Raw genomic sequence first — 7,375 nt, 5'->3', positions numbered from 1 at the left:
TGATATTCTAAGGAGCTTGTTTTGTATCCAAAGAGCAAATGAAAATCAGTCAGAAATTAAAATAAAGGATGTAGTCGTTAATTTATAATTCAATGGAAAAATCTATTTTACTCAATTTAGTGTGTCAGACTTTCAAAAACACATGTGGTGTGCAAAGCAAGCTCCATTTGAATTAAAAATCACCCCCTTCCATTAATATGTAATCTCAATAGGGAACAGATAACACTTGCAAGCAAGCAAGCCATCCAAATATATAGTAGTGTTTAATCCAGCAGTGTGATTTAGAGAATAAATGTTTAAATCAATGATGTAGAAGCTGAAAATAACACATTAATCTTCATTCAATACTCATCCTACAAATGTGGTTTCATAAAGAGTTCTCAGCATCTAGTATATTTTTCATTTTTTAATCTCAATTGATCTCAGCTAATAAGGAGGCTGTTGTTCAAAAGAATGATCTTGTTCAGAATGATTTACCATGGTTAAGATGGCAAAGGAAATTGGAAATTTATAGATCTGTTAAAAAGACTCAGATGTCAGGCTAACTGATACATTTTGGTCACCCCTTGAAATTACACCCATTTTTAGAATGCCAAATGAACTCTCCAAAGCAGCAGAAGAAGAATTATCCTTTAAACATACTGCAGAATCATCATCAAATAGTTATTTATTAAACAGCTCAGCCAGCATGTACACATTCTTTCCATCAGCAGTTTTTTGTTTGTTTTTCAGAACTAGATATTCATTGTATATAGCACAATCACAGTAATGAATACAAAAGTAGGCATTATGAAAAACAATAATTTTGCAAAAATAAAAGTTTTATTGCCCTAATTGATAATGAAGATCTATGGTGCCTCTGACTGAGTTTTGCCTGCACAGCTTTGAATCCATATTTTCTCATATCTTTGTCCATCCCTGATTACAAAGAAATTAAAGAATCTAAGTGTTATCAGATTGAGCTGTAAAGTGTTTTCCACACCAGCCACTTAATGAATACAAAAGGAGAGGTAACCCGTCTACCTCAGCACCATCTTTATCACATAACCTTCCCAACATTGATTCCTAACGTGCATGCTAAGTCGCTTCAGTCGTGTCTGACTCTTTGTGACCCTATGGGCTGTAGCCTGCCAGGCTCCTCTGTCCATGGGATTCTCCAGGCAAGAATCCTGGAGTGGGTTGCTGTGCCCTCCTCCAGGGGATCTTCCCAATGCAGGGATTGAACCCACATCTCTTATGTCTACCTGCAGTGGCAGGTGGGTTCTTTGCCACTAGTACCACCTGGGAAGCCCCTGATTCTTAACAAAGATCATTGGAGAATTGGATTCTCCCCCAAGAGCCTGCAGAAGGAGCACAGTTATGCCAACACGTTGGTTGTAAGAGTTTCCACGTCTAGTACTGTGAGATAATAAATTTGTGTTGTTTTAAGCCATTAAATATGTGGGAATTTGTTGTGGCAACAATAGAAAACTAGTACATATAACAAGGAGCTGATCTGATCTAGGGCGGGTCCTAGAAACTCTTTTGAGAGCTGGATGATGAGGAGGAGAAAACTAAGTGAGTGAGGAAAGGAGAGAGCATCCCAGGCTGAGAGACTAGCCCACGCGGTGGAGCAGAATAGCTGCTAAGAACAAGTACTTAGGTCAGTGGGAAGACAGAGGACAGTAGTTTTAGGTGCTAGGGACAGGGAAGCAGGAGGTGGGTAATTTTTTAAGCCATCCTATGAAATGGGGGTAATAATAGCATATATCTTAAAGTGTCATTATAAAGATTAAACGATTCGCTTAAGTACCTGGTACATAATAACATAATCCAAAATTTTAGCTGTTATTATTGTTCTGTTCAGTTCAGTTGCTCAGTCATGTCTGACTCTTTGTGGCCCCATGGACTGCAGCACACCAGGCCTCCCTGTCTGTCACCAGCTCCCGGAGCTTGCTCAAACTCGTGTCCATTGAGTCAGTGATGTCATGCAACCATCTCAGCCTCCGTCGTTCCCTTCTCCTCCAGCGTTCAATCTTTCCCAGCATCAGGGTCTTTTCCAATGAAGTCCTTCACATCATGTGGCCCAAGTATTGAAGCTTCAGCTTTAGCAGTCCTTCCAATGAATATTCAGGACTGATTTCCTTTAGGATTGACTGGTTGGATCTCCTTGCAGTCCAAGGGGCCCTCAAGAGTCTTCTCCAGTATTGTTAGGTTTGAATAAATAGTCAAGATTTGATTTTGAATATATTGTGCAAGATAAGTATTAGGGACACAACAAACCTACTGAATGTTACATAAACATATAGAGACAGATTAACAAACAGTTATACAGGGAACATCTATGTAACCACAACACAGCCCCCTGTCCTCATGGAGCTTACAGTACAGAGGGGAAGACAAACACTAATCAAATAATTATATAAACAAATAGAAAATCAAATCTGGGACAGATGTTTTGGAGGGGATATGAGGTGAATGTTACAAAAGCAGGATTTGTCCTAGACAGGAAGAACAAAGAGGACTTTCCTAAGGAGAACATACTTGTGGTCACAGCTAAGGGAAAAGCAGAAATGAACCAGATCAAACGGGAGAGGGAAGAGCATTCCAGGTACAAAAACACCAAGGGTGAAGGGCCTGAGACTGTGAGTGTGAAGAGGCCCTGGGGAGACAAACGGAACAGAAAGACGGGTTATACCAAGATTTAAAAGGCTTTAAATGCCAAGCAGAGTCATTCCTTCCTAGATTATGTGAGCTCCTTGAGATCAGGTCTTAATCAATTCTATATCAAACCTAGAATCATATTTGATAAATAATAGATATTCAAAGGACTTGCTAAATCGACTTAAGTGCAGATTTTATTTTATAGCTAATAGAAGCCACAGAAGTATGTTTGTTTGTTTGTTTTTGGCCAGGTAAATAATAATTTTGCCTGGTTAGTGTTAGTAAGAAAAATATGTTTCAAGTCCCACTTACTATAGCCGATGGCTAATGTCCTGGAGGACTGAATTTTTGCCTGTGCATTCAGAAGTCTTTCCCAGGTGAAAGGTTAAAAGCATTACACTCTGAAGGTGGAGTAAGAGTGAAACCTGTTTGCTAAACTGTTCCAATGATAAGAATGACAATGAGGGCACTTGTTAAAAACATAACTTCCCAGGACCCATCCTAGACCCTGTAAACAAGACCTTGGAAAAGGTGTGAGTAGCTGTATTTATTGACAAGCACTTTACCTGATCCTTATTCTCAAGAAGGTTTAGAAAACTCTGGTATAGAGGACCTTTAAGGGCAAAGGAAAGGCATGTGTAAAACTATGAACATCTGAAAGAGCCAGGAGGTATATTATGAAAATGACTGGGGAATAGGGTGCCTGATAGGAAGTGGTTGTTACTGAGGCTGGAAATAGTGAAAAGCTTTACCGGTAAAGTTTGTTCTTACTAAGCTAAAAAATCATGTGAATAATGAAGAGTCAATGGAAGATCTTAGGCAAGGAAGTGAGTTTTGGGGGAGGAAATTATTCAAGAAATGGAAACAGGTTTGAGAGACATTTTTGAGAAATAATTGAGAGTGCTTAATGGCTACTTTTATGAGAGAAGTGAGAAAGGAGAGGTGGAGAATGAATCCAAGGCTTCTCATGTGGCAGAGTGCCTTTGTTAGGGAGCAGATGCTATGGTAAGAAAGCATTCCATTTTAGACTTAGAAACATGGAAGGAGAAACCTCCAATTTGGGAGGGAGTTCTCAAGGTAGAGAATATGGTTGTGGAAGTCACCGGAACCATGGGAGTTTCACTAGTATGAGGATGTAAATTGATAAATGGTCCAAGCACAAAATGATGGGGAAATGGGCATGCTTGAGTAGCACTTACAGAAATCTTCCCCAGGTGGCTCTGCGATAAAGAACCCACCTGCCTGTGCAGGGGACGCAGGAGATGTAGGTTCCATCCCTGGGTCGGGAAGATCCTCTGGAGAAAGGAATGTCTACCCACTCCAGTATTCTTGCCTAGGGAATCTCAGGACAGAGGAGCCTGGCAGGCTGCAGTCCATGGGGACTCAAAAGAGTAGGACACGACTTAGCAACTAAACAGCAACAAGAGGAGAAATCAGCAAAGAGACTAAATGGGGATGGAAGAGTTAGCAGCTGTGATCTTGGCTATCCTCACCACCAGTGGCGACCTCCTCCCAAAGGACTTACGCCAGGACTGTTGCACTCAGTGCCCTGACCCCGCAGCAGGCCACCGCTGACCCACGCCTCTGCCGGAGGCTCCTGGCCACTCACAGCAAGTCCGGCTCCGTCTCCTGTGGGGGCACAAGGTCTTGTTTGTGCCCTCCAAGAGTCTGCTTCCCCAGTCCTGTGCAAGTTCTGTAACAAACCCCACCGGCCTTCAAAGTCAAATTCCCTGGAGGTTCTCAGTCCCTTTGCCGGATCCCCAGGTTGGGATGTCTGCGGTGGGTCCTAGAACTTCCACAACAGTGTGAGAACTTCTTTGGTATCATTGTTCTCCAGCTTGTGAAACCATCTAACGCTTCCTATACTCCCACGCTAGCGAACTGAAAGAACAAACACATTTCCATTATTATTGCACTGATAAATAAATATTTCCCACCGATCTAGAACATTTAACAGTAAAATTCTAGAAAATCTGCCCTTGGTTAATGCTATCAGATAAAGAAACATACAAAGTCTAGATAAGCCACTGGTTTTTAATTTATTTTTTTATTGTAGTATAGTTGATTTACAATATTGTTTTACCTTCTGCTATGTTCAAGCTGGTTTTAGAAAAGGCAGAGGAACCAGAGATCAAATTGCTAACATCTGCTGGATCATTGAAAAAGCGAGAGAGTTCCAGAAAAACATCTATTTCTGATTTATTGACTATGTCAAAGCCTTTGACCGTGTGGATCATGATAAACTGTGGAAAATTCTGAAAGAGATGGGAATACCAGACCACCTGACCCGCCTCTTGAGAAACCTGTATATAGGTCAGGAAGCAACAGTTAGAACTGGACATGGAACAACAGACTGGTTCCAAATAGGAAAAGGAGTACGTCAAAGCTGTATATTGTCACCCTGCTTATTTAACTTATGTGCAGAGTACATCATGAGAAACGCTGGGCTGGAAGAAGTATAAGCTGGAATCAAGATTGCCAGGAGAAGTATCAATAACCTCAGCTATGCAGATGACACCACCCTTATGGCAGAAAGTGAAGAAGAAATAAAGAGTCTCTTGATGAAAGTGAAAGAGGAGAGTGAAAAATTTGGCTTAAATCTCAAAATTCAGAAAACTAAGATCATGGCATCTGGTCCCATCACTTCATGGCAAATAGATGGGGAAACAGTAGAAACAGTGGCTGACTTTATTTTTCTGGGCTCCAAAATCACTGCAGATGGTGACTGCAGCCATGAAATTAAAAGATGCTTGCTCCTTGGAAGGAAAGTTATGACCAACCTAGACAGCACATTTAAAAGCAGAGACATTACTTTGCCAACAAAGGTCCAACTAGTCAAGGCTATGGTTTTTCCAGTGGTCACGTAGGGATGTGAGAGTTGGACTACAAAGAAAGCTGAGCGCTTTAGAATTGATGTTTTTGAACTGTGGTGTTGGAGAAGACTCTTGAGAGTCCGTTGGACTGCAAGGAGATCCAACCAGTCCATCCTAAAGGAGATTAGTCCTGGGTGTTCATTGGAGGGGTTGATGTTGAAGCTGAAACTCCAATACTTTGGCCACCTCATGTGGAGAGCTGACTCATTTGAAAAAACTCTGATGCTGGGAAAGATTGAGGGCAGGAGAAGGGGCTGACAGAAAATGAGATGGTTGGATGGCATCACCAACACAGTGGACATGAGTTTGAGTAAACTCTATGAGTTGGTGATGGACAGGGAGGCCTGGTGTGCTGCAGTTCATGGGGTCGCAAAGAGTCAGACATGAGTGAGCAACTGAACTGAACTGAATACAGCAAAGTGAATCAGTTATACATATATCCACTCTTTTTTGGATTCTTTTCCCATATAGGCCATTAAAGAGTATTGAGTAAAGTTCCCTGTGCTATTCAGTAGGTTCTGACTAGTTATCTCCTTTATATATAGTAATGAGCATGTCATCCCATCTCCCAATTCATCCCTTCCCCCAAGCTGGGCTTCCCTGTGGCTCAGTGGGTGATGAATTCTCCTGCAATGCAGAAGATGGGGGTTTGATCCCCTGGAGAAAGAAACAGCAACCTACTCCAGTACTTTTGCCTGTGAAATACTGTGGACAGAGGAGCCTGGTAGGTTACAGTTAATGGGATCAAAGGAGCCAGACGCAACTTAGTGACTAAATCACCAACCTCCTCCAAGCCACTGGCTCTTCAAAATGCCGGAAGCTGTTGACACTTGGATTTTAGTCCAAACTCTTCCACTAACTTGGGCAAATCATTTAATTTCTTTGAACCTGCGATGCATGAGACAGGGTGCTCGGGGCTGGTGCACTGGGATGACCCTGAGGGATGGGATGGGGAGGGAGGAGCGAGTGGGGTTCAGGATGGGGAACACATGTACACCCATGGCTGACTCATGCAAATGTATGGCAAAAACCACCAGAATATTGTAAAGTAATTAGCCTCCAATTAAAATTTTTAAAAAATCACACACAAAAGAATTTCTCTGAGCCTGCTTATCTATCTTCAAAAAAAAAGAAAGGAAGGAAACTGGGATAGCTAGATATCTTCTGCTACTTCCAGCTCTAAAATCTAAAGTTTTTCTCCAGACCCAAACAAGCCTGAGATGAAAATTTTAAACAGATTTTTGAAGAGCAAATCTTGAAGTAAGGATACCTGTTTCCCAATCCACACTCCCCCTTCCTCAATGAATATTTGTTGGGAAATATTCAAAGTTATATATGACGCGTTGGATACTTTTACAGTTCTTGTCCTTAGCACAGCTTTGTCATTCATCTGCTCTGAGTCGTGTGGCGTCATGTCAGTGGCATGGCATCCATTTAACCCCACCTAGAAGAGGCTCTCTTTTCTCAGTACTTTTGAAGTGACTCATTAAGCACATGAAGCTTCCTACCTCCCCATGGAATGACCACAAGCTTTCTTCAGGATGTGTGTTAAATGAGTGTGCTCTCTCAACTGAGTGGCCCTAGGCGGCTCAGTTCACACACAGACTAGAACTAGAACTAGAACTCAGACTAAGAACTAGAGACTTTTTGCCTGCCAGAACGTTAAACAAACGTCTGCATTAAAAAAAAAACCCTGATTCTCCTGCAAGGAGTACTTATATCATCAAGTAACACTGGTGTAGGATGAGTCAAGAATTGAAACACACACACACACACACACACACACACACACACACTCCTGAGGAAGCCTTCCGCGACTCCAATTTCGCCAAAAGAAGATAAACACAGAGGGCACACAA

This window comes from Muntiacus reevesi, chromosome 12 (assembly GCF_963930625.1).
Source record: "Muntiacus reevesi chromosome 12, mMunRee1.1, whole genome shotgun sequence".
NCBI classification, from domain to species: domain Eukaryota; kingdom Metazoa; phylum Chordata; class Mammalia; order Artiodactyla; family Cervidae; genus Muntiacus; species Muntiacus reevesi.
This window is presented reverse-complemented; position numbering follows the sequence as displayed.